The sequence below is a fragment of the Lithobates pipiens genome, unplaced genomic scaffold (assembly GCF_037356315.1).
Source record: "Lithobates pipiens isolate NorthernLeopardFrog02 unplaced genomic scaffold, aLitPip1_a1.2 Scaffold_25, whole genome shotgun sequence".
In the NCBI taxonomy this organism is placed as follows: domain Eukaryota; kingdom Metazoa; phylum Chordata; class Amphibia; order Anura; family Ranidae; genus Lithobates; species Lithobates pipiens.
Window position 1 is genome coordinate 140840434 of NW_027507787.1, and position 26421 is coordinate 140866854.

The window sequence follows — 26421 nt, forward strand, 5'->3', positions numbered from 1 at the left end:
TTACCAGAGAACGCCGGTTCCGGTTTAGTTGGTGGAGTGCGGTGAGCTGCATCTTTTCTCTATGGCGCAGTGCTGGACGTGGATGGCGTGCATTCCAAAACTACTGCGCAGGAGCGGAAGTCTGCCGGAGCACCGCGTCACTTCCAGGTATCGGATTTCCGGGCTGGGCGATGTAGCTCTCTGGCGTATTGATGCTGGACGCAGGGCATGCGTTCCAGCATCACTGACCGGAAGTCCGTCGAACGCCCGGCGTCATTTCCGGGCGACGGTCTTCCATAAAATGGCGCCAGTTACAAGAAATAGCGGCAAGGGGTGCAGTGAAGAGCACCCAGGCAGCGCTAGAAAGGCAATACTGTACTTTCCAAGGCACAACTGCAGCAACTCCAAGGCAAACAGGAGGGGACGCTCAAGACTGCACCTGATCCAGCGATCCTGCAGGGCAGCAAAGTCGCTATGGATGTGGAAGGTCCCACACAACCTGTTTTAAATTACCTTTTTCCTTTAGAAATTTATTTTGCTGTGGCACTGTTCTAAACATGAGAAAACTTTGTTTTGAATAGATACATGTCCCCTGGGGCAGGACCCAGGTCCTCAAACACTTTTTATGACAATAACTTGCATATAAGCCTTTAAAATGAGCACTGTTGATTTTTTTCATGTTCGTGTCCCATAGACTTTAATGGTGTTCGTCCAAATTTTTTGCCTGTTCACATGTTCTGGTGTGAACCGAACCGGGGGTGTTCAGCTCATCCTTAGTAGTGAGTGTAGTGAGTGTACAGCTTGTATAACAGCAAAAATTTGCTGTCCACTCAAAATACCTCAACACACAGCCATTAATGTCTAAACCGCTGACAAGAAAAGTGAGTACACAAAAGTGAAAATGTCCAAACTGGGACAAATTATCCATTTTCCCTTCCCGGTGTCATGTGACTCATTAGTGTTACAAGGTCTCGGATGTGAATGGGGTGCAGGTGTGTTTAAATTTGGTTTTATCATGCATACTCTCTTACTGTTAACCGGAAGTTCAACATGGCACTTCATGGCAAAGATCTCTCTGAAGATCTGAAAAAAAAGTTGCTCTACATAAAGATGGCCTAGGCTATAAGGAGATTCCAAAGACCCTGAAACTGAGAGGTTGATGGGGTGGGGGAATCAGCCTGTAAGTGCTCAGACCATACGCCGCATACTGCATCAAATTTGTCTGCATGGCTGTCATCCCAGAAGGAAGCCTCTTGTAAAGATGCACAAAGCCCACAAACAGTTTGCTGAAGACAAGCAGACTAAGGACATTTATTACTGGAACCATGTCCTGTGTGACGTCAACCAGGTGAAAAGTACAAAGACAAGCGTGTCTTGTCTACAGTCAAGTATGGTGGTGGGAGTTTCATGGTCTGGGCCTGCATGAGTGCTGCAGGCACTGGAGAGCTACAGTTCACTGAGGGAACCATGAATGCCGGCATGTACTGTAACATACTGATAGGGATGAGCTTCGTGTTCGAGTCGAACGTCCGTTCGGCGAAATCCGAACATTTTGGTCCGTTCACGTCAAATTCGTGTGGCGCTCACGGCCCACAATGCACTGCGATGGCGCAGTGCATTGCTGGCTCATGATTGGCCAAGCATGCACTGTGACCCCGCATGCTTGGCCAATCGCAGCGCCAGCAGCGAGGAGAGCCATGATTGGCCACAGGCAGGATGCCTGTGGCCAATCATAGCTCAGGCTGTGTAGTGCATGCCCCACACTATATAAGGCCGCCATCGCGGCGGCCTTGTGTAGTGTGTTGGCGTCTGAAGCAGTGGGTGTTCTGTGTACCTTCAACACAGTACACACCGATCGTTTTCGGCCGATTTTCTATCTTGCTGTTGTGTAGTGGTTATTGTCTGTGTGCCCTGACCACAGTATACACCGCTATATTCACCTCCCCTATATAGCTAGTGATCTAGCTTTTATAATAGAGCTTGCAGTCAGTAGTGTTAGGAGATAGTGCGTGCTGTCTGCGTGCTCTGTACCCAGTACATACCGCTATATCCACCTACATAGCTGTTCTCTATTTGAGTCCACTTGCCATCTGCAGGAGTTATTGGAAGTTGTGTGTGCCTCCAGCACAGCACAGTATACATCTGTATATACCCCTTTATCTCTGGTGTTCTATAATAAAGGCATCTGCAGGAGTTAGTGGGTGTTGTGTGCCTCCAGCACAATATACACTACCCAACTGCTGTTTTACCCAACTCCCTTCAGGCCATTACCATGTCTGGAAGGCCAGCAAGGAGAGGCAGACAGGCGCGAGCCGATAAAAGAGGGCAAGCAGGCTCTGTGTCTAGAGACAACAGTGCTGGTCGTGGACGCGGTGCATTGTCGTCAGCACGTGGCCATGGGACATGCTTGTCCTTCTTTTCGGCAGCTGGACATGTTGAACCGCAACATGCCAACGACTTGGTAGAGTGGATGACCAAGCCCTCTTCATCCTCCTCATCCTCTCTCACCCAGTCTCAGGGTAGTAGCAAAGCAGCTGCCAACGCATCGTCTTCCCTCCTCTCAATGTCATCATCAGTGACTCCTTCCCTAGACCCACCACGTCCTCCTGAGGAGTCTCCTGAACTCTTTGAGCACAGTGTTGGGTACATGCTCCAGGAGGATGCCCAGTGTTTTGTGGGCTCTGATGATGACACTCAGCTAGAGGAAAGCAGTAGCGTGAGCGCAGAGAGAGGGGATGCTCAAGAAGGACAGCAATCTGGCAGTCATGTTCCACAAGCTGCAGCATACTGCCAGGTTTGCTACAGCGATGAAGAGGGAGGGGATGATGAGGGCACTGACTCCACGTGGGTGCCTGGAAGGAGGGAGGAGGAGGAGGAGGAGGCACATGTCCAACGAGGCAGGATGCCCTCCGGGGGCCAGCTTAGGGGCAGCACACCGACTGAATCACACCGCAGAGCTCCGCCTGTGCAGAGCGCTGCCTCTGCGCGTTATTCTAAAAGTTCTTTGGTGTGGGCCTTTTTTGAGACGAGTGCATCAGATCGCACCGCTGCTATTTGCAACATATGTCTCAAGCGTATCTCACGTGGCCAAAACATCAGCCGCTTGGGCACCACATGCTTGACCAGACATATGTTGACCTGCCATGCAGCTCGTTGGCAAGCGTACCTCAAAGACCCACACCAAAGAACAAAGCGGACCTCTCCTTGCTCCTCATCAGCTGGCATCTCCAACCCCACTAGACCTTCAGTCCTCTCTGAAACCTGCTCTGAGAGGAATGAAGGTGTAGAATTAGGTGTGTCACAGCCAAGTGCTTCCGGGAACTCTGCTAGCGGTACACCCACGTCCGATTATAGCAGGCAAATGTCCCTGCCCCAGCTGCTGGACCGGCGGAAGAAGTTCACTCCCAGCCATCCACATGCCCAGCGGTTGAATGCTAGCTTGGCTAAATTGCTAGCACTTCAACTGCTGCCTTTTCAGTTGGTAGACTCGGCCCCCATCCGTGAGTTTGTACAATGTAGGGTTCCTCAGTGGCAGGTCCCCAAATGCCACTTTTTCTCACAGAAGGCGATTCCGGCTCTCTACCGGCTTGTGGAAGGCAATGTCCTTGCCTCGCTGGACAGGGCGGTCAGCGGTAAGGTGCATATTACTGCTGACTCATGGTCCAGCAGGCATGGACAGGGACGTTGCCTGTCTTTCATGGCCCATTGGGTCACTCTTCTGGCAGCTGGGAAGGATGCAGAACAAGGTGCAGTAGTGTTGGAGGTTGTTCCGCCACCACGCCTCCAAAATGCTACTATTGGTTGTATCACACCTCTCTCCTCCACCCCCTCCTCTTCTTCTTCCTCCATGGCCTCTTCCAGTGCTCTGTCCTCAGAACCAGCGGTGCTCCGTAGGCGTTCCAGGGGCTACGCAAGTACGCAGGCAAAACGATGCCATTCCGTGCTTGCGCTGGTTTGTTTGGGGGACAGGAGCCACACTGGGGCGGATGTTTTGTCAGCTCTGCAGGGGCAGGCCGAGAGGTGGTTGACGCCATGCCAGCTTAAGCCAGGAATGGTGGTTTGCGACAATGGCACCAACCTCCTCTCCGCCCTCCGACAGGGACAACTGACCCATGTGCCCTGTGTAGCTCACATCCTTAACCTGGTGGTGCAGCGGTTCTTGGGCAGGTACCCCGGCTTACAGGATGTCCTGAAGCAGGCCAGGAAAGTCTGTGTGCATTTCCGCCGATAGTTTAATGCCTGTGCTCGGCTGGCTGAGCTCCAAAAGGAGTTGAACCTGCCCAAGAACCGCCTTATATGTGACATGCCCACCAGATGGAACTCAACATTGGCCATGCTGCAGCGGCTGCACACGCAGCAGAGGGCCATCAATGAGTACCTGTGCGACTACGGCACCAGGACAGGGTCAGGGGAGCTCGGTTTTTTCTCACCACGCCAGTGGGGCATGATCAGGGATGCATGCACTGTCCTGTCACCATTTGAGGAGGCCACAAGGATGGTGAGCAGTGACAGTGCATGCATCAGTGACACTGTACCTCTTGTCCACCTCTTGGAGCATACGCTGCGTGGAATAATGGACAGGGCACTTGAGGCAGAACAGAGGCAGGAAGAGGAGGACTTCCTTGCCTCTCAAGGCCCCCTTTATCCAGACAGTGTTCCTGCTGTGCCACCCATCACACAGGAAGAGGATGAGGAGGAGGAAGAGGAGGATGATTGTATCAGCATGGAGGTGGAGGCTGGCACTCAGCATCAGCAGCAGCAGCAGTCTTGTAGGGATGATTTACAGTCCCAAGAAACACGTGGACTTGTACGTGGCTGGGAGGAGGTAGCTGCGGATCATGTTGTCCTTAGTGACCCAGAGGACTCCGGACCGAATGCCTCAGCTAACCTACGCTGCATGGCCTCCCTGATCCTGCAAAGCCTGCGGAAGGATCCTCGTATTCTTCGGATCAAGGAGAGGGACCATTACTGGCTGGCCACTCTCCTTGATCCACAGTACAAGGTTAAGGTTGCCGACCTTATCTTGCCATCGCAGAGGGAGCAGAGGATGAGACATCTCCGGGAGGTCTTGCAGAAAGGTCTGTGCAACGCGTTCCCAGAGACTGGGAGGTTACAAACTCCTGGTCCTGGACAACGTGTTGCTGAGGCATCGGTCAGAAGGAGCGGTGGAGAAGGTGGCCGTCTGACTGATGCTTTCAGACAATTTTTTTAGTCCGCAGCCCCAAGGTATGATCGGTTCCAGCACCCATCGCCAGCGTCTGATTTACATGGTGCAGGAATACCTAGGGGCAAGGTCAGACTTGGACACCTTTCCCACCGAAAATCCTCTGGCTTACTGGGTCTTGAGGATGGATCACTGGCCAGAGCTTGCACAGTATGCAATTGAGCTACTGGCCTGTCCTGCATCCAGCGTTCTTTCGGAACGCACCTTCAGTGCTGCTGGTGGCTTTGTTACCGATCACAGGGTGCGCCTGTCCACCGAATCAGTTGATCGACTGACCTTCATCAAGATGAATCAGTCTTGGATCACCCACAGCTACCAAGCACCTGAAACTGATGTAACCGAATAATTTTTTTTGAAATACCACATCCCTTCAAGACTGCCTATGCTGATGCTGAGTGACTGTCCTGTTATGTTGATTGTCTATCCTCTTCCTCCTCCGCTGATATGTTGGAAGAACATTTCTGGTTCTGGTTGATGCCATCAGCCCAATTTTTCTGCCCCTGTTTAACAGGGGCGTTTAAGTACAATTTTTGATGCAATGCTTTGCAGCAGGGCTAATTCCTGCATTAAAACTAGAGTATATGGCAGAGGTTGCAGTGTGGTGGCACCAGCAGCAGTGCCTAAGGCCAAATTTTTCTGCCCCTGTTTAACAGGGACATGTAATTACAATTCTTGATATAATATTTAACAGGAGGGCCCCTTCCTGTGCCCACCCAGAGTAACGGTGAGGACTTATAGTGTTGTGGCACCAGCACCACAACCACCAAAGGTAAATTTTTCTACCACTGTTCAACAATGGCATGTAATTACAATTCTTGATATAATCGTTCACAGCAGGGCGCTCCAGCGCCCACCGAGAGTCACTTTGAGGGCTTACAATGTTGTGGCAAAACCAACACCTTGTTCCGCCATTTCTGCAGAGCATATAGGGCAGGTCCCTACTTTCAAACATCCGTTTGCAAGTAGGAGATGTTTGTAAGTTGGAAGGAGACAACAGCAAGTGAGATGAAAAAAGATGGACGACAAAACAAATTATACAGGGGTGATAACCCTTCCCTATGTTTTCCAAAAAGCTTAAAAATTGTTTTTTTGACTGGAGCTACACTTTAAAAATGTACCAGTTGAAAATTACAAACAGATTCAACTTAACACAACAAACCTACACAGTCCCTGTCTTGTTTGCACCGCCTGTATACTGCTGTTCTGAGTATATAGGGCACACGCATTTCCTTTTTTTAATATGGGTACAGGGTTCCCCTTAATATGCGTACAAGACCCAAATAGGCTGGTAATGGGCAGGGAGGGCTACCAATGCCATTTTTCTCAATGATTTTCAACCATTTTGCAGGAACCAGATATAACATTAAAACCGCAAGCAGTTTTAAATGGTGTTATTTCCGTTTTAATGTCATTTTGTGCAGGGACTGTTCTAAACACGGGAAAGACGTGACACTTCACAGGCATACTACAGACACCCCCCAGACACCATATTTAAAGGAATATTTCACTTTTTTTTTTCACTTTAATCGTCATTAAAATCAGTGCTCCCGCCAAAACGGCCATTTTTAAAAACATTTTAGGCATTGACCCATGTCCCCTGGGGCAGGAGCCAGGTCCCCAAACCCTTTTTAGGACAGTATCTTGCATATTAGCCGTTAAAATTAGCACTTTTCTTTTCGAACGTTCGAGTCCCATAGACTTCAATGGGGTTCTAACGTTCTTTCGAATTTGGGGTCCGTTCGAAAGTTCTGGTGCGAACCGGGGGGTGTTCGGCTCATCCCTACATACTGAAGACGAGCTTGATCCCCTCCCTTCAGAGACTGGGCCGCAGGGCAGTATTCCAATATAATAGCAACCCCAAACACACTTCCAAGATGACCACTGCCTTGCTAAAGAAGCTGAGGGTAAAGGTGATGGACTGGCCAAGCATGTCTCCAGACCTAAACTCTATTGAGCATCTGTGGGGCATCTTCACATGGAGGGTGGAGGAGCACAAGGTCTCTAACATCCACCAGCTTTGTGATGGCATCATGGAGGAGTGGAAGAGGATTCCAGTGGCAACCTGTGAAGTTCTGATGAACTCCATACCAAAGAGGGTTAAGACAGTGCTGGAAAATAGTGATAGCCACAAAAAACATTGACACTGGGCCAAAATTGAACATTTTCACTTAGGAGTTTACTCTCTTTTGTTGCCAGAGGTTTAGACATTAATGGCTGTGTGTTGAGTTATTTTGAGGGGACAGCAAATTGGCACTGTTATACAAGCTGTACACACTCTACTTTACATTGTAGCAAAGTGTCAGTTCTTCAATGTTGTCACATGAAAAGATATAATTATTTACAAAAATGTGAGGAGTGTACTCATTTTTGTGAGATGCTGTAGGTGTTAAATTACTGCAAGCAATGGGTGCAACAGAGATTTGCTGAAAGTATTATTATTAGATATAGATATAGTATTTCTTTTTTAAAACTGTTGAAGTCATTATAAAAAAAAATGATATAAGCAGTTATTTCAGATTTTTATATGAGCATTCCTTTGAATACTATTCTAGTCAAGCATAAAGAGGAGACATAGGAAGATATATCATCATACCTGTTTTACAGATCAGAAAAAATGGCTTCATGCATAATTTATTCTGGAACTTTATTTCTCCATACTTTACCCCAAACTACAATTTTAGTTGGTAGTCAAATGAGCTTTAAGCATGGGTCATGGACATTCCCAAGTAAATACTCTATCATGATCACTTAGTTCTCATGTTCGTCATTCCAGTACCTGAGTGTTGGCTGTTGCTTTTCCTCCCTGTCTGTGTTCACCTGTTAGCTGATTAATCTGGTCAGTCACCTGATATAAGCAGACAAAAAATTAACTCTTTTGACGAGAGACCCAGGAGGTGTACACAGATCAAATAAATGTGATTAAAAGAGTCTCTCAATAGGAGGGACATCGTCCATAGCAACAGTCTCTAAGAAGAAGAGGAATCCATGTACTAGCACTAAGGGCAGCCAGTGTGAAGAGCTAGAAGCAGTCTCTGCAATGCAACAAAGGAAAAGAAACACAACGCCTCTAAGTGCAGTAATGATAAACCATTTAATGACAAATCAAAAGTGAAATTACTCACAAAGGGAGCATAAACACAATAATTATAGTAATCCTACAGCAAATACAAAGAATTACTGCTCTAAGGTAATGACTTCTCCCAAAACAGCTGTCTCCAAAGTCCCACAGGGTGCTGGCTCTGTTTGCAACAGGAACTGAAGTAGAAAAGATGTAGCTGGATAGCCGCACTCCGAATTATTCAACTTTATTTCAAAAATATAATTAAAATCATAGCATCTAGGCTGGTAAACAGACTAACTGCACAGCCGCTGACATGTTTCACACCGAACACGGTGCTTAGTCATAGCTCATGAGCTATGACTAAGCACCGTGTTCGGTGTGAAACATGTCAGCGGCTGTGCAGTTAGTCTGTTTACCAGCCTAGATGCTATGATTTTAATTATATTTTTGAAATAAAGTTGAATAATTCGGAGTGCGGTAATCCTGCAGCAAAATCTGGGGTGATGGGTTTCTCCTAAACGTCCGTGTCTCTGAAGTGCAGCTGACAGCTCTGGCAGGTGGATTCCAGCATTCGCAGCCTATGAGAATGGCAGGGAACACAGGGGGAATGGGAGATGACGTCATTTCTGGGTGCAGGGTGAGAGGAGGTGGCTTTGAGTTCAAAGCATGCTTGCTCCTTCATCAGGCCGCCTGATATAAGCAAACCGAACACTCTATCCCTCACTTGTGATAGAGACAGACTTACCTGCATTGTTCTAGATCAATCCTCCTGTTAGTCTGCCTTGCTTGCTGTTGGATCTCCTGTGTATGACCCGGAGTGGATACTGGACTATCCCCTGAACCCAGCTGGCCTTATTACCTAAACTGCCTTTGAACCACACTATCTGTTTGCTAAACTGCAAGTACCTGTTTGCTTTATTCAGTTCGCATCTACCCTGGCATGATAGCCAGACACTATAGCATTGTGTAGTATTCCGGGGGGCAACTAAGTACTTGTAGGCCTGCTTGTCTTAAGGGAAAGGGGGGTGCTATAGTTGAAGCAAACATTAGCCAGCTATAGTGTCTGACCACCTGCGCTGGGTTAGACGTGACATCCGTGACAATTTCTTAATACATTCTTTCTGGAATCTCAATTACTCTAATGCCGCGTACATATGACCGGACTTTCCGGCATACTAGGTCCAATGGAATCAGTCCGTCGGGCAATCCGATCGTGTGTGGGCTAATATGATCGCTTTTCGTTAAATAAATCAGACGGACCTAGAAATAGAACATGTTTTAAATCTCCAATGGACTCAATTCCTATCGGGAATACTGTTCATCTGTATGCTGGTCCGAAGAACCAAATACGGCGCAAGGGAAGCTATTGGCTACTGGCTATTGAACTTTGTTTTTTAGTCCCATCTTACGTCATCACGTTCAAAACAAACGGAACTCCACCGAAAGTCCGTCGGAAAGACTGTCGGACCTAGTCTGCCGGAAAGTCCAGTCATGTGTATGCGGCATTACACTTCATGAAAGGATTTATCTTTCTATTATCCTTCTTTTTTATTTCAGAGGCTCAGAGACTCCTTTTGTCTTCTCCACACTGTTGAAATGATGAGACAATCGTTTTCTTATACAGTATTACATTTTTTATGTAACTATTTACAGTCAGGGAGGGATTTGAGGGGTCCCTAGGTAAGAAGTGCCTTATTGACTGCTCCAAACATAAAAATAAATGTTCATTAAAAGTTACATTAAATTCTCCAGCTAATGTCTTGATTTTAGCCTATAGTATGGTAAGCAGATAATCATACGCCTGATTTCCAAATCACCGTTGCAAGATTATCTTCTGAAAACTTAGATTTTTCCCCTTTTATACAATCTCTATTCAAATCCCACATGTCACTGTTTTTTATTTCTTGTAAAAGTTTAGGGTTAGGGGGAAACCATTTATTAGCAAGCTAAATTGATTGTAGACATGTGCATGATGAAAAAATGTGTTTTAGTTTTGTTTAGATTTGTTAATTTATTTATTTAGTTTGGTTACATTTTGGTTGACTTGTTCAATTCATATAGGGGATTCGTATTCGGAATTCGTTTTTGTCTTTTTTCAATTTTTGTTTCGAATTTACCGACCTTTTTTTTTTTTTTTTTTTTTTTTCGATTTGAAACATTGGAATTGAAAATTTTGAATCAGTCGAACTGAAAATGTTGTTTTTTTTTTACTTGAATGCAACAAAGGAAAGGACTAAAACCTCTTCATCAAATAATTACAATGACTCTTTAAATCAACTTTTTGGCTTAACAAAAACAGCATTATTTTGAAATGGTACTCTAATAACACACACAATCTTTTATTTCAGAAATATGTTTACAGTTCAAATTTGAATGGAATTCAATGTAAATTTCAATTCAAATTTCAATTTGAATATCAAAAATTCAGGCAAATTTTGTTTAGTTATTCAGAGCATTCAGTAAACTTGTAAAGGTAAACCTTTTTATACTGTAATGTGGGTATTCAGATATATCCGAATCTCTAAATAATGAAAAATCCTCCAGAGTACTATTATCACTAAGGCTATAAGTGATGGAAAATCCAAAATTTTGTAGGGAGTTAATGGATGTTTTCCCATTAGGACATTGCTCCTTCACTGTCCAATCGGCAAGCTGGATGGGGGTTAACTAAGAAGCAAAACTTCAGGAAACATTTTTCCAGTATTCACATATGCCATGGAGGATTACTGGTCCTTGGATTAAACTTCTTCATATCCACGCTATAGCCGAATTACGCCTACTTTGCCAGGAGTACGTCAATAGATGTCCTCCCGTGCCCGAGTGGCCTGCGTGCCCCCTGCAGGGTGAGTGCAGCGTGTTCTGTGATTAGCGAGTCCTGACCCCTAGATGTCCTCCCGTGCCCGAGTGGCCTGTGCGCCCCCTGCAGGGTGAGTGCAGCGTGTTCTGTGATTAGCGAGTCCTGACCCCTTACCGTGTGATCAGCTGTCAGCCAATGACACCTGATTACGATCATGCTAATAGCGGGAGGAGAAACAAAGCCGATCACTGGCGGCTCTGAGGGACCTCGGTCCCAGGCAAGGAGAGCTCCCGCCAGTTCATCTGTGCCCACCTACCAGTGCACAACAGTGCCACATAACAGTGTCACCAATCAGTGGCTCATAAACAGCGCTGCTTATCAGTGTCACCTACCAGTACCCATCAGTGCAACCCATCAGGGCCTATCAGTGCCATCTTATCTGTGGCCATCAGTGCTGCCTTATTTGTGCCCATCAGTACTGCCTTATCTGTCCCCATCAGTGCCGCCTTATCTGTGCCTATCAGTGCCCCCCAGTGCAGCCCACCAGTGCTGCCTCATCAGCACTTATCAATGAAGGAGAAAAATTACCTTTTTGCTAAATTTTATAACTATGAAATGTGATTTTATTTAATTTTTTCCAAATTTTCAATTTTTTTTTGTTTAGCAAAAAATAAAAACCCCAGCTGTGATTGAATACTACCAAAAGAAAGGTCTATTTGTGTGAAAAAAATGACAAATTTAGTTTGGGTACAGTGTTGTATGACCACGCAATTGTCATTCAAAGTGCGTCAGCGCTGAAATCTGAAAATTGGTTTGGGTTTAAGTTCCCAGTAAGCAAATGGTTAAAGGACTGAACATTTTTTTTTTTTTTAAAGACCATTTTTATTGAGGAAAATGCATAGATGTACAGAAAATTCCAACATGCTGGAAAAACATTACACAAACACAATCAGAGTTCTTGGCAGAAACGAAATCAAAGCACTGAGCAATTGAACATATAAACTTTCTTAGGGTAGTTTAGCCACCTTGGGTTACAAATTATCAGAGATAAACTGTTTCAGAGTAGCTATCAAAAAGTAAAAGGCGAGGGAGCCAAAAAGAGAGGTCAAACTGAGTTGGTATGCTGTTGGGTGGTAAGAGGATCCTTATCCTCAAACCTAATGCCAATTCGGTCTGGGGTGAGAATGTGCGGGGGTTATTTGAGGATAAGGCTTATGGAGCCTGGGCGAGTGCCTACAGCATATCGTGGCTCGTTCGTGAAATCTTTCATACCAGGCTGCTTTGGGGGGGTCCGTGGTGGAAGTCAATGGACAGCAGTAATGGATTGTCCTTCCGGGATTCTGTACTGCTGGTATTTGATTGTATACTGTGTCTACAGAGTGGGGGATGGGATCAGGATGGGGAGTGATTAGGAGGGGAAGGGGAGGCAAGGGGATGGGGATTGTGAGAGAGAAGGGGAAAGAGGAGGGGGGGAAGGAGGAGAAAAAAAAAGGGGGTGGGGGCGGGCTGAGAGTGAAGGGAGGGTTTCTCGGGACATCGGGCACAATCGTCAGGAGGCTTGAGGGTGTAGGAGACGTCAGGGCTCTTTCTTGGCAACCCCCCCATTGGAGCATTTCAACTGGTAATTTATTTAATTCATCATAAGCCTCCTTCTAATTCTTTACCCCACCTCGGGTTTATACTGGGACATGCTGGTTATTGCCAATAGCTAAATATTTATATGGGTCTTTATTTGTTTACCTCTGTGAATGCAGTGGTTGCCTGGAAGTGTTTCCAACAGGCCCATTTCTTGCTGAATTTTGAGGGTGTGTCCCTGGAAATGTGGATCAGCTTCTCCATTTCTGCTATTTTATTTATTCTGGTGAACCATTCTTTAATAGATGGTGTTCTGGAGGAGCCCCAGTGAATGGGGATACATTGCTTAGCTGCATTGATCATGTGCATTGCCAATGAGCCATGATGAACCTTTCTCTGTAGAGGCGAGAGGTGGAGAAGGCATTGAGATGGGGTAGGATCGACATTGTATGTGTTAACGAGGGGGATGATTCTGCATACTTCTCTCCAGTACACTTGCAGTGGGGTACAGGACCACCAAATGTGTAATAGTGTCCCCCTATCTTGGTTTCACCTCCAACAAGTATCTGTAGTGCTCGGAGTGAATTTGTGTATGAGAATTGGAGTACGGTACCACCTTGATTGTATTTTGTAGCCATTCTCTTGAGTGCTTACGTTCAGAGAGCCCTTATGGATAATATGGAAGATGGATTCCCATTGTTCATCACTGATTGAGAGGGATAAATCTTCTTCCCAAAGCTTGCAAGCTTTAGTGTAGCTGGGACGTTCTTCATCAAAGAGTAGGTTATGGGTGAGTGCTATGAGGTGTCTTTGGGGGTCTGATTTCATACACAACTTCTCAAACAGGGTTAGTGGTCTGGAGCATCGAGAGTCTCTGTCTAGCGATCTCAGGTAGTGGGCGATTAACAGATAAGTCCAGGGGGGGGGGGGGGGGGGGGGGGTGGGAGGTCTATCTGTGTTGCTTGCTAATTTCAAGGCTGGCATGAGCTTTCCTCTCTCATAGAAGTTGTAGGCTCTTAGCCTATCCTGTGTCCAACTGTCTGACAGGAATTCGGGGGACAATACCGGGCGGAAAGTCCGGGTTACATTTAATTGGGGTCAGGGGGCCTGGTATCAAGGATACCTGAGTACGGGAGCACATCTGTCTGAAGCATCTTAAAGTTGGGATTATGAGGGGGTGTTGGGAGGCGGTGATCGGGGTGTGAGTTGATTGTATCCTGGGCATGGATGCCAGTGGGAGAGGAGAAAAGGATGCTTCTAAAGCGACCCAATCTTCACAGGGACTGTGGACGTTCCAGTCCACAATTCTGGTAAGATGGACAGCTCTATAATAATTGAGTATGTCTGGGAAGCCAAGGCCTCTTAAGTGTTTTGGACGTGCGAGGGTCTTAAGGCCAATTCTGGGTTTCCGGTTACCCCAGAGAAACCGGGAGCAGATACCGTTGTATGTTTTGAAAAAGGTTTGGGGGACCTGTATAGGGACGGTTTGAAGGATGTACAATAAGTGTGGCAGGACATTCATCTTCAGGACCACAATTCTGCCAAACCAAGAGACTGTTTGTTTGTTCCATCTCTCAAGGTCGGCCTTTAAGTTGTGTAGAATGGGGAGATAATTCTTGGCGTATAGATCAATAATCTTCCGAGGGATTTTGGTGCCCAGGTAAGTAATGGTAATTGTTTTTCCAACGCATCAGGAAATTTGTTTCGCATTGTTTTTGTATTTCTTCTGGGAGGGATACATTAAGGGCATACGATTTTGAAAAATTTATTTTGAGATTGGATACGGCTTGAAATCTTGGAATTAGGACAAAATAATTGAGATGGTGGTGATGGGTTCTGTAAGGAGCATCAGTATATCGTCGGCGAATGCCGCATATTTGAATTCCCGTATTGGGGATTTGACACCCTTGATGTCTCTGTTTAAGGTGATCATCTGTAGAAGGGGCTCTAAGGTTAGAATAAATAGGATCGGGGAGAGGGGGCAGCCCTGCCTTGTTCCATTTTTAATGAAGAAGGCATTTGACAGAGTGCCATTAGCTCTCACCCTCGCAGTTGGATTAGAGTATAGGGACATGATCATGTTCGTCGTGTGTGGGCCGAGGCCTAAATTCAGTAGCACCATTTCCATATAGTCCCAAGCTACTCTGTCAAATGACTTCTCCACGTCTAGGGATAGGAAGAAGGCCTTCTGCTCAGATTGTGTTATTAGATGGTGGATATTGATGGACTTTAGGGTATTATCCCTGGCCTCACGTCCAGGGACAAAGCCCACTTGGTCTGGAGTAATGAGGGCTGCAATGAGGGGGAGTATTCTATTTGCGAGAATCTTGGCGAAAATCTTAATGTCTACATTGAGTAGGGAAATTGGTCTATAGCTGCTCGTATTCGTGGGATCTTTATCTGGTTTGGGTATAACTGCAATATGGGCTTCTAACAGACCTTGGGGGAGAGATTTTGCGCTGGAGAGAGAGTTAAAGGCTTTAAGGAAGGGTGTTCGAAGCGTTTCAGCGAACGTCTTATAGTAAGCTGAGGTCAGCCCGTCGGGGCCAGGACTCTTACCGGGCTTTAGATGTTTTATAGCTTGTAGCCATTCGAACGGTGATATTGGTGTTTCCATTGCTTGGATCACGTCAGAGGGGATTGGCTTGTGTGGGAGTTTTCCAAGATATGCCTGGATGTCCTTTAGACATTTTTGGGGGTCCTGTCTGTGTACCTGGATTCGTGGGATCAAGGTTATAGAGAGAGGTGTAATACTTTTCAAACTCTCTGGCTATATCTGTATTTTTTTCGTAGATTGAGCCCATTGGGGAACGTATTTGATGGATTGTCCGTTTAGCTTTTTTTGATCTCAGTGCTTGTGCTAAGAGATGACCCGACTTATTCCCGTGCTCGTAAAAGAGCTTCTGGGATAAGGCGAACCTCCTCCTCATGTGATATCCTAATTCATCGTGAATTTGGGTGCGGGTGTCCATTAATTCAGTGTGAGTGTCTATCGCTAAAGTTTTCTTGTGTTTTGTTTCAAGCGATCTGAGTTTCAAGAATAAATCCGCTAATCTAGTGGCTCTCTCTTTCTTAATTGCAGCAGCTAGAGAAATTAATTTGCCTCGCACTACGCATTTGTGTGCTTCCCACTGTGTGAGTTGAGGGACATCAGGTGTGTCATTGTCTTTAAAGTAATGGGTTAGGCAGTCTTGGACTTCCTTTTCTTTGGATTTGTCTGTCAAGATGCTTGTGTCTAGTCTCCAGATGGTGGCACATTCAAGTGTCTTGGGGAAGGTAAACAGGGCTGTGAAGGGGTGGTGATCAGAGATTGTCATTGGTTCAATGGTGGCCTTGGTTAAGTATTGGAGAGCCTGTTGGGAGGTCATTAGGTAGGCAATACGAGAATATCTATTATGGGGGACGGAGAAAAACGTAAAATCTCTGTTTCCGGGGGGGAAGTGTTTGCCATGTGTCATGAAGCAGTAAATCTTGGAGGCTTCTCTTTATTTGTTTAATTGCCCTGAACGTCAAGCTGGAGATCCCTGAAGAGGTGTCAAGCAGAGGATCTAAAGGGACGTTGAAGTCGCCACCTAGGATCAGCATCCCCTCCATGGAGGAAAGCTGGTTGAACACTTTCCTAAAGAAAGGTACTTGAGAAGAGTTTGGGCTACAGACATTAGCTAGAGTAATCTTCCTGTTTTTGAGTGAGCCTTTAACGAACAAGAATCGCCCATTATCATCTATTAGAGTGTCAGAGACTTGAAAATCGCAATGTTTGGAGAGAAGTATGGAGACACCTTTACTTTTAGATGTGGGGGATGTTGCATGAAATTCCATGGGGAAGACGTGGTTGGTCAGCCTGGGAGTATATTTGGAACAGAAGTGTGTTTCCTGAAGAAAAACTACATCAGTTTTAAACTTTCTATATAGAACTTGGTAGCGCTTTTCAGGGGTGTTTAGGCCCTTAGCATTCAATGAGACAAGTCTTAAGGATGAGTTCGTCTGGCGGTTCATCATAGGGGGCATTTTGTTGGAGGCAGGAGGCGAGTACTACTTACACTGCTACCGAGAGGGGGTGTCCCGAGAAAGAGGAGGTCTCAAGAGGGGAGAGGGGATGAGAGAGAGAGAAGAGGGAAAAAAAAAGGGGGGGGGGGAGTGCCCTAGGCGCAAATTCCACCTGGGGAAGATGGGTATTGCACGGTTCAGCTGGGCAAGAAGAGTAAGGCCGGTGATAGGGCTGTGCCTGTCAGTCCTATGGATCGTGAAGAGGTACCGGTCGAGTCAATGGTGACTACCAGCGTCCGTTGTGTGGGTGTGGCGGACGGAGTTTCTGGAGATGTGAAAGATCCTTGTCTGTATGAGGCCTGAAGGCGTGTGGGTTCGGCATATCGAACTAAAAATGAATGAATGAAAGATTAAATAATTAAGTGACTGGGGAGGTATGGTAATTTGTGATTCAGCTTTCAGTCTCTAGACCCTGGGGTCAGGAACTAGTGGCGGGTTTCAGGGCTTATGAGAAGGTGGGTGACATTTGTAGTTGATGATTGAGAGTGCACCCCTATGGGATCTGGGGCAAGGAACTTTAAAGATCCGCTTAAGGTTGTAAGGGGTGGTAAGGCCGTAAAGTGCGCCAGGGTCTGGGAGTAGGTTACCTTGCTTAGCATTATCTCAGATCAAGGATAAAATAGTGTGGTCAGGTGGCACCCTTGTGGGGGGCTAAAATGGGAGAAAAGTATTAAGATTCATGTATTTGGACTTAGGCATGAGTGTCATGTACACAGAGAGGAAGAACAAACATTTCAGTATGTGGAGGCAAGGTTCAGAATTAGGTGTATTAACAGAAGGAAAAACCAATCAACAGTTAATTTAAAAATACGACTTCAACCACAAAGGTTCTGAATGGCACAATAACATGTGTAACCCCAAGAAACAGTTATATATAAAAAAAAAAAAAAAAAAAAAAAAAGAAGAAACCGTAGCATATATGTCTAAGCCCTTTTACACATGGTCGGAGATTCCGACAGAATGTGTCCTATCAGACCGTTTTGTCGGATAATCCGACTGTGTGTGGTATGCATCGGAATGTTTCCGTTGGAATATCCGTTGGACCCAATTTTCCAACTTTTCCGACAAACTGGTCTGAACGGACATACTCCGTTCATGTGTAGCCTACTCCGATGGACAATGCCACGCACGCTCACATTCAAATTCCAACACTGAAGCGCTCGTTCAGGTAAAACTACTGCTCGTAAGCGATATAGCACATTCGTCATGCTGCAATGTTAAAAATTCATTCATGAAGCCCATTCTCTTGTTCTTTACAATGCTGCAAGAACGAACTTCTTTTGATGCTCATAGTCACACACACTTCTCCCGAACGTATTTCCAAAAAGAAAGTGTTTATTGAAAAGCATATCATACAAGTTAAGTACGAGCAGGTATTAAAGCATAACAACATTAGGGGGGATATCCCCTATACATATATTGCAATGTACAATGATTGCAGAATATAAGATAAACAAGGGAAAATATGAGTAGAGAAAGCCATTATAAATAATCACGTGTTAGAACATCTGTCGAGAACAGAAATAGGGCCAAAAAAAAAACCGATATGATGTGTTGGAGTCCTAATGGTTCTCCTGTGTTACCATCCACCCCAAATGGGATCACGCTGTGAATGGTTGAAAGGAGTGAACTTCATGTTGCGTAAGGAAAGGACGTATTAAGAAACATAACCAAAGGTGAATCGCATAAACATTAAGGAGGTAAGGTCAATCCAACAGCCTCCATGCATGTCAAAGGTATGGGCATAAAGGACTGACAAGGGTGGGGGATCTAAATGATAGGAAGGGAAGGGAAGAGATCAGGAAACTACGGTATAAAGGGATATGATTTCTCACGGGGGAGGTGAGGCATCAATTGAAAGTAGGGGTTATCCGTATTCAGCTAAAGGACGACGGTCGAGCACGAACGGAGTTTTGTCCCGAGAGGGGCTTCTTAGGTAGGAATAGTATTAGTAGAGGAATTAGAGGCCCAGAAATGCATCCAGCACGCCCATTTATGGGAAAATTGTTCATGTCTATCATGTGCTTGGTACTGGGGGGACATCTGGGAAGAATGTGTGAATTTTGTCAGGAGTGCGATACCACCTAGAGTAAATTTTCTACCGATTTTCTTGTATGGACACATTGATAGATCGCTTGTGAATATGTTCATATATCAAAGCCCATTGTTGCGTGGTCAGTGTAGTTTGTAAATCTGATTCCCAATGTTGTAGGATAGGTAGCTGTGGGGTAAGGTCAGAGCTGAGCATTCTGACAATGAGGGAAATTACATGTGATTGCAGTTCCGAACTAGTGCATAGAGATTCAAATGGAGTAAGGGGCGAAGACCAGTGTGAGAGTGGTCTCGTCGATGTGAAGAAGTGTCGGATTTGAAGAAATTTAAAAAATGGGAGGCATAATTCAGGAAATTTGTCAACCATAGCAGGGAACGTCAACAACTTTCCTCGGTCTAAAAATTGATATGCTCTGTAATTGTTTCCCTGGCGAGCATCATTTGTGCCAGGTACGGTAAGGTCTGGAGGAAAGTCTGGGTTCGCGGAAAGCGGAGTGATTGGGCCGTGAGGTGCATTAATGTGAAGGGATTTATTTGATCATCTGAAAGCTTTAATAGTGGGGCTTATTAACGGGTGATGTGTGCAAGATAAGGGGATGGCTTGTTTTGTTATCCAGGGTAAATGGGAGATAGGGAACGGGGTAAACGCATTTTCTAATGACACCCAAGCTTTATTTCCCTGGTGTATGTGCCAATCAACTATTCTGGCAAGATGAGTCGCATTATAGTATGTATGGATGTCAGGAACTCCCAGGCCTCCACATAGTTTGGGGAGAATGAGCTTGGCCCAACTTAGTCGTCTCCCGAACGTATTTCATTACTCTTTTTCACGATTTCAGCAATACAATTTTATTTTGCGTCACATCTACACAATTTTAGATTTTGTTTATTCTTTTTTTGGATGTTTTTTTTTTTTTTTTTTAATTCTTAAAAATCTCCTTTAAAGACAGTTTGCTAATTTCTCCTTTTTTTTTTTTTTTTTTTTTTTTTGGGTGTTTTTTGTGTGTAAACTTACCACAACAACATTATTGTATTTTTGATATTTTGTTTTTCTTTTTTTAATCTACAGGAGTTGTTTATTGTTGGTACCCCTTGTTATTCATTTCACTTTGTTTTTTTGAAATTTACCTGCCTGCTCACAAATAAACTGTACTTTTTGAAGGAAAACACATACACAAGTAGTTCATCAAACAAAAAAAAATCTTTATTTTGGTCGCAATAAAATATAAAAATAGGAACGCAGCGCTGGAGAAACTTGTTCCTTTGGCACAGCCTTTGGCCCCCAGGGCAGACATGAGCACATTAGAATATAAAAAATTGGTGGCCTGAGGAGTACATATCTCAGGGAGAGAAGTCTGGTCCCGAAGTCCTAGAGAACAGGAAATTCAGATGCCATTTCTGTCCCCAGGATGTGGATCTTCAAGAGGCTGCATCTTCTGGCAGACCAGACTGAACCCAGGCCATCACTCACTCGTCTTCCTTAGGAACTTCCCTCCAGGCATCCTTCCAGGGTGTGGCTGGTCTCCTGTAGTTGGGGCAAGAGGAGGAGAAGGAGGTCATTGGTCGACCTCCTGGCTGCCACTTGCCACAGCCTCCCCCCGACTGAGGTCTTCCTGTGTATGAAAATGGGACATAGTTTTAGTTTTTTGCTCATCAATCACACCATTTTGTGCTCCTGGCTTTTGCAAATTGAATGTTACAAAATAGAACAGACTATCATTCTGAGCCCAGCATTTTTCTTTCCTGTCCCAATAATTTTTGGTCACTACTGTCTCTTGATATGTAAACCACTTTGATAAATCACAACTTACTGATCAATAAGAACTTCTATTTAACATCATTAAATGTAACACAAGAAATATGTTCAACAATGCAATACCTGTCTCAAGCTGGGCCCCACCACATGTTGCTGCCTGGAAGACCCAGGTTGGACATCAGAAGCCTTAGCTGGGGGTGAAGGATGCCTTGAAGGAAGACTGGAGATTGGTGGCCTGGGTACCCCCTTGTCTACCAGAAAATGCAGCCTGGCAAAGTAAACCATCCTGGGGTAATAAATCATCTGTATCTCCTGCTCTCAAGGACTCCAGGTGCTTCTTTCTCTCCCTGAGATATGTAATCCTCATGGCCCCAATTTTCCTATTCAGATAGGCCATGTCTGCCGTGGGGACCATGATCTGCACCAAAGAAATAAGTTTCTCCAGCGCTGCGTTCCTCTTTATGTCGGCATAAAACTCGTTGTGGAACTATCACAGGCAGGGCATCTCCTTGTAGAGTTCGAGGAATAGCCCCATAAAATTTGGGTTTTTGAATGGATCCATATTGTCTGCAAGACACAACACAAGACCCTCAAATACTAATAATGCCATTAAAAACCCTCCGAATCTTGTCTCAACGTCGGCCTAGATAGAAGCAGTCTAGTCTAGTGATGCACCAAGTTAAAAATTTTACCTTCGTTTGCACGTTCGTCGCGTCCGCGCCTCGCTCTCTTCCCAGATCGTACGGACGATACACGCGTGTTGCGTTTTATATACAGTGCGCATGCGTGAAACTCCGCCCGCCCCTGACGTTCTTTCTAGACTATTCCCCACCCCTTCGCTTCCGGTGCAATGGGGAGAGAACATGGCAGCAGAGAGAACGCAGGTGCGCACTAATAATAGTTCCACTAACGAGGAGGAGGGTGAGCACGAGCAGTACATAAGGATCAAGCGTGTTCTTAAAAAAAGTAAGTAGTTGTTGTGTGTTCATATGATTATTCTTGCTTGCATACTGCTCCATGTGCTTTGATTTCATGTTGTGCATTTTAAAAATGGCCACTTTCAAGTTCATGGTTTCATTCGTTCGTAAGAAACATCATTCTGCAGGGAAGTATTCCAGCTTAACAAAGTGTCCCCAATAATGTTCTCACCTTGGAACTCGGCAAAAAAACACAATTGTACACTTCCAAGCAATGTTTCAGATTCCTATTTCTGCCCTCTGTGTGCTAATTATTCTTTGTTTACATTCTCATAGGGGAGAGAAGACTCGGCAAGTATGAGGACACCAGGGACCACACCCCTCCCAAAGAAGGGCAACTTCCAAAAGCAGAAACGGAGGAGCAGGAGGAGGAGGAGGAGGAAGGAGAGATCGTGGAGGTTGGGCAAATTGTCACCACAACAGGTGAGTGTCGGAGAACACAGCTTCCGGTAAGCTCATCAATGTATATCACCATATTTTTATTACATGGTGTGTTTTTTTTTTTTTGCTTTGTTTTGTAGGTGATGTGGAAGAAGATTCCCGTTTTACCAGTGAAAGTGCTCAGATCCTGATTGGGGAGATAATGGGGCGCAATCGGGATTTGGAAAATATACAGCAAAACATCAATGATGTTAAAAATAAAATGAAGAACATCATTGATGTTTTGGGGAGAGTGTTAAACAGAAAAAACTAGATAGGGCTTTATTTTTGATATTTTAAACATAAAATTTTGTATTTCTCGAAATTACAAATTTGGAAGATGCACAGAGTGTGTAAACATGCGCTATCTCCCATCATGGGGATCAATGTACGTGTTTTGTGTAAAGTGTCTGAGATGAAGGGGTTGCAGCCCCAAAGCATGTACATTGATTCCCCATGATGGGAGATAGCACACGTTGACACACTGTGTGCATCTTCCAAATTTGGATTTTTCTGGGGTGACACCACATGTGATGAAGGCAATATCAGCCCAGTTTGTACATACTCATGTCCGATATTGTCTTCACTTTTCAAAGTTGAACTTTGTAAGTTCCTGTGTTCTGTATTTTACGGTTTGATACTTGCCTGTTTACACAAAAACAACAAGTAAACAAAATTTGGATTAAACTCTGTTTTTGATATACACACACACACACACACAATTTCTTGGTTTGTTGTAAAAACCTTTTCGAAACGCACATGTGAATGTGCTTGTATTAAAAAGTTTAATTTTCAACAATGTGTGGCTTCCTTTTTCATTGCGCCAAAAATGTATTTGTAGTACAATTTTAGTTTGTGCTGAGAAGGAGTGTGATTTACTAAAGGCAACTCCACTTTGTACTCCAAGTGAAGTTTCAGGTGTACTTTTGCAGTGCACTTGTAGTGCATAGTGGATGTGCCTTTAGTAAAAAACACCCACAGTGAGGTGTAAATTTGGACAATCATGCCATTTTCCTGCCATGTTGCAGAAAATGAGCATGATTTTGGTCAGTAATGCACTACATACATTAGTTACAAAAAGAAGGTGTGTGTGTAGCAGACCCACAACATAATAAGATTATCTGAAGAAGAGACTGTCCCCTCATCTCGCTCTGAACTTGGGTTTGCACTGTTGGTGAAAAAGGCACAACTTGAAAAAAACTGGCAAAGTGGGAGGCCACAGTCTGCCATTGCTGTGGCGTTGAAGGACACTGTGTAGTGAAACAAGAACAAAAATTAGTAATTTGACAAATCAATATTGCAAGCAGATTAGACACCAACATTTTTGGTCAAAATTAGTATAACATTTTGGGAACTGAGTATTTAAAGCCTAAAGTATAAGGTCCCCTTATGAGAGTCATCACCATCCCCCCCCCGCCATCTGATGGGCCCTTGCTAAAAAATGAGGGGGGATGTTTAGGACAGGTAACCCTCTCCACTTGATTGAGAGCTGAATGCCTAAATAATGTGTGATACTTGGAAAGCCCCTCCTTAGTTACACTATTGGCAGTCCACCGGACAGGTAAGAAGTGTCATAATACCAAAAAGACAACAAAATGGAAGCACATTTTGACATTCTGCTATTACATATCAAGATAAATAATAGGTTAAAAAATTATCATTTGAAAGTATTGAGGCTTGGTGAATTCATCCATAAATGTGATCATCAAAAAGGTAGGTATAGTGTGTATTGGGTTTGGTCAAGTCATCAGATAGAGGATTGCTATCAGCTGAGCTAGCAGTTAGGGGGAGGGGGGTTACTAATGAGTTTGGCACAACCCCAAAAATTTTAAAAATGTCACTCTGCATGAATTGAAGCACACACATCACATTTGTAGACATTTTAGGGGGTGTTTAAGGAAAAGCAATAATATGGAGCTGACAAGACATTGGTAAGTGACTAGACTATAGTTTTATGGGCCAAGAAGAGCATGGTGGGGAAGTTAGTGAGGCAAATATGCCTGAGGACAAAGGGGCAGAGCATATGAATTAGAGCATATTGCAATGATGGTAATTAGGGAATAAGGAAAGAAATGCAAGACATTAGCAAGCATGAAATACATAGAATGTGATGTTTAAGGATACAACTTAGCTTCATATAGTCCTTCTGCAGGACCTGAATGATGGCAGAACAGGTCTCTGGAATAATGATCCCCAGAGCCTGGGGGGAGATAACTTGAGGTCCTGAAGGCTTCTCCCTGTCGCCAAGTAGCGCAACGTGGCGATGAGCCTCTGCTCCGGAGTGATGGCTTGCCGCATGCAGGTATCCTGCCTGGTGATATAAGGGGTCAGCAAAGCCAGCAGACGGTGAAAAACGGGGTCCGTCATCCGGAGATAATTCCTGAAATCATCAGGATTATTCTCATGGAGCAAAGGCATGTGCGAGAACTGGTCACGCTGGCGCAACCAATTCTTGGTCCACTGCATTCAGTCCAGGGTGGGGGGGGGGGGGTCTCTGAGGTTACAATGTGGGCGTGGCTGTCAGGTTGGTAGGTGAGGAGATGTGTCGGTTCAGGTTGGTATGGGATTTTCCACATGCGGCCAGAGCTTCCAATGTGTGATCAGGGTCCATAGGCTCCCTCGGTATGTGTCCATGTTTGCAGGTGCTGGGTCTCATATGTATAAGTCAGCAAGCTGGGTAACTTGTAGTGGGTTACAGTTCTAACAACTGGTGCCATTCATAGAATCCGAACTTGAGAACTCGTTACTCTAATTATGGTGGGGTCTGCGATGGGCAGGCGACGCTGTAGGGCTGCCATTTCTTGGCGGAGTGACATTCCTTTGTGGGGAGCAGGGGAGAGGGGGCTGTTGTACAAGCCCATCGACGTCTGCCAATGGCGTAGTTTCCTACCTCGTCCACTCCTTCCATAGATGTTGCTCTGTGGATAGTAGGTAGCCTGAATTCGCTATACCAGTCTGGTATCAACAGAAGGTAAGCCCAATGCAGTGCAAAAATGGTCAAGGTCCTCTGGGACTCTCAGGTTGTCTGTGCGCCCCTGGTGGGAAACAGATAGACAGAACATATATTTCCAACGGTATAGTACGGATCTGTTCCTCAGGACTTCTAGCAACGGACGGAGCTCCCTCCTTCGCTGAAGCGTTATATTAGACAAGTCTTGGAAAATTTTAACATTCGCTCCCCTGTGGGATATTTGTTTCCTAATCCCTGGCCTTGCGAAGGATTTCTTCTTTCAGACAGAAATCTGTCAGGCAACAAGCTACGTTCCTCGGGGGGTCAGTCTCACGGCCCTTGGGGCACAATGCCCTGTGGATGCGTTCGAAAATGATGGGGTGTCAGGAGGTCTTTCAAGCAGATCATTAAAGATGTCGATGACCATCTGAGTCAGTTGGTTAGGCTCTATTGTTTCAGGTAGCCCTCTCACTCTCAGGTTCCGATGTCTCCCCCTGTTATCAAGGTCCTCCATGAGTCTGTTTGTCTCATAAGTGTATGGCATGAGACTCAGTGAGTTGCTGCATCTGACAGAGGGAGGAATCATGGCGGGCTTGTGCAGCTTCTATTTCTTCCACCCTTAGTGTCATGGACTGTATGTCCGCTCTCAAGTCTGAAATTGCGGCTGATAGAGTGTTCTTGATGTCAGCCGCTACATTGCGGAGATCATCAAGGCAGATCGCAGGCTGCTCCTGGGGTTCTGGGTCCACTCTCGAGCGCAGCGGGCTCCTGCTGTGCGACCGCGATCTACTTGAGGCCGCGTCTTGGGAGCTGCCTGTAGGCCGGGACCTGAACATGTCCGGGATCTGTCGGTTTGGATGAGAGTCAGGCTCCGGCGGGGACCGGGGTATCGCCGCCGACATGTTGTAAGTGAGCAGGTCTTAGTGTGGGCGAGAGGGCAGGTAGTTCACTTGCCTTTGCTTATGATGCAGGGCCTCGTAGACGGGAGCTCAGGAGTCAAGCGGCCATCTCGGAACAGCGCCAAGCCACGCCCCCGACTGAACATTTTTTTAATTCATGCACATTGGACGAGGTTACCAAATTTTCTAAATTAAATCTAAAGACACCCTGACCATCCCCATACACAAGAAAAAAAAATCACACTTCTTTCAATAGTAGCATACCACAAGCTGTATTAATGCAGATTCCACTGGGGTGTTTGTAAACTCAGTCTAAAGAGAAAGCCATAATGAGTTTTAGAGAGCTTTCTGGTTCTTCTTTGTGTTCTTCCAGCCACTGGCATGCCAAACACATCAGAGTTAAGTGAATTAGGTGATTTCAAACCTTTACAGTTGAATTTGATTTTCTTGAATTTCTGCATGCTTATTTATGATTGTATGATTCTTAGTAATTTTTATGAATCTTCATGAGAAATGTGAATGAATGGAAAGGATCAGATTTACTTAATTTTTTCTTCTCTTTATATACTTATTTATTTTTAGCAAAGAGAATACAGAAGCATTCAACATAAGGTATACGTGCATTGCTATTTAACATGTTATAAGGCAATCACCTCTAAAATACAGGGTGCGCCTACTTTAATG

At 45.1% G+C, this 26421-nt stretch overlaps 1 long non-coding RNA gene across 1 annotated transcript in view; it reads left to right on the forward strand.

The window, feature by feature from the left end:
• Positions 1–21827, forward strand: part of LOC143929940 (uncharacterized) — a 61851-nt gene extending 40024 nt beyond the window's left edge. The window contains exon 3 of the long non-coding RNA XR_013262657.1: positions 21745–21827. This is a non-coding gene — a long non-coding RNA (uncharacterized LOC143929940). The remainder of the gene's footprint in view (positions 1–21744) is intronic.
• The last annotated feature ends 4594 nt before the right edge of the window (positions 21828–26421 follow it).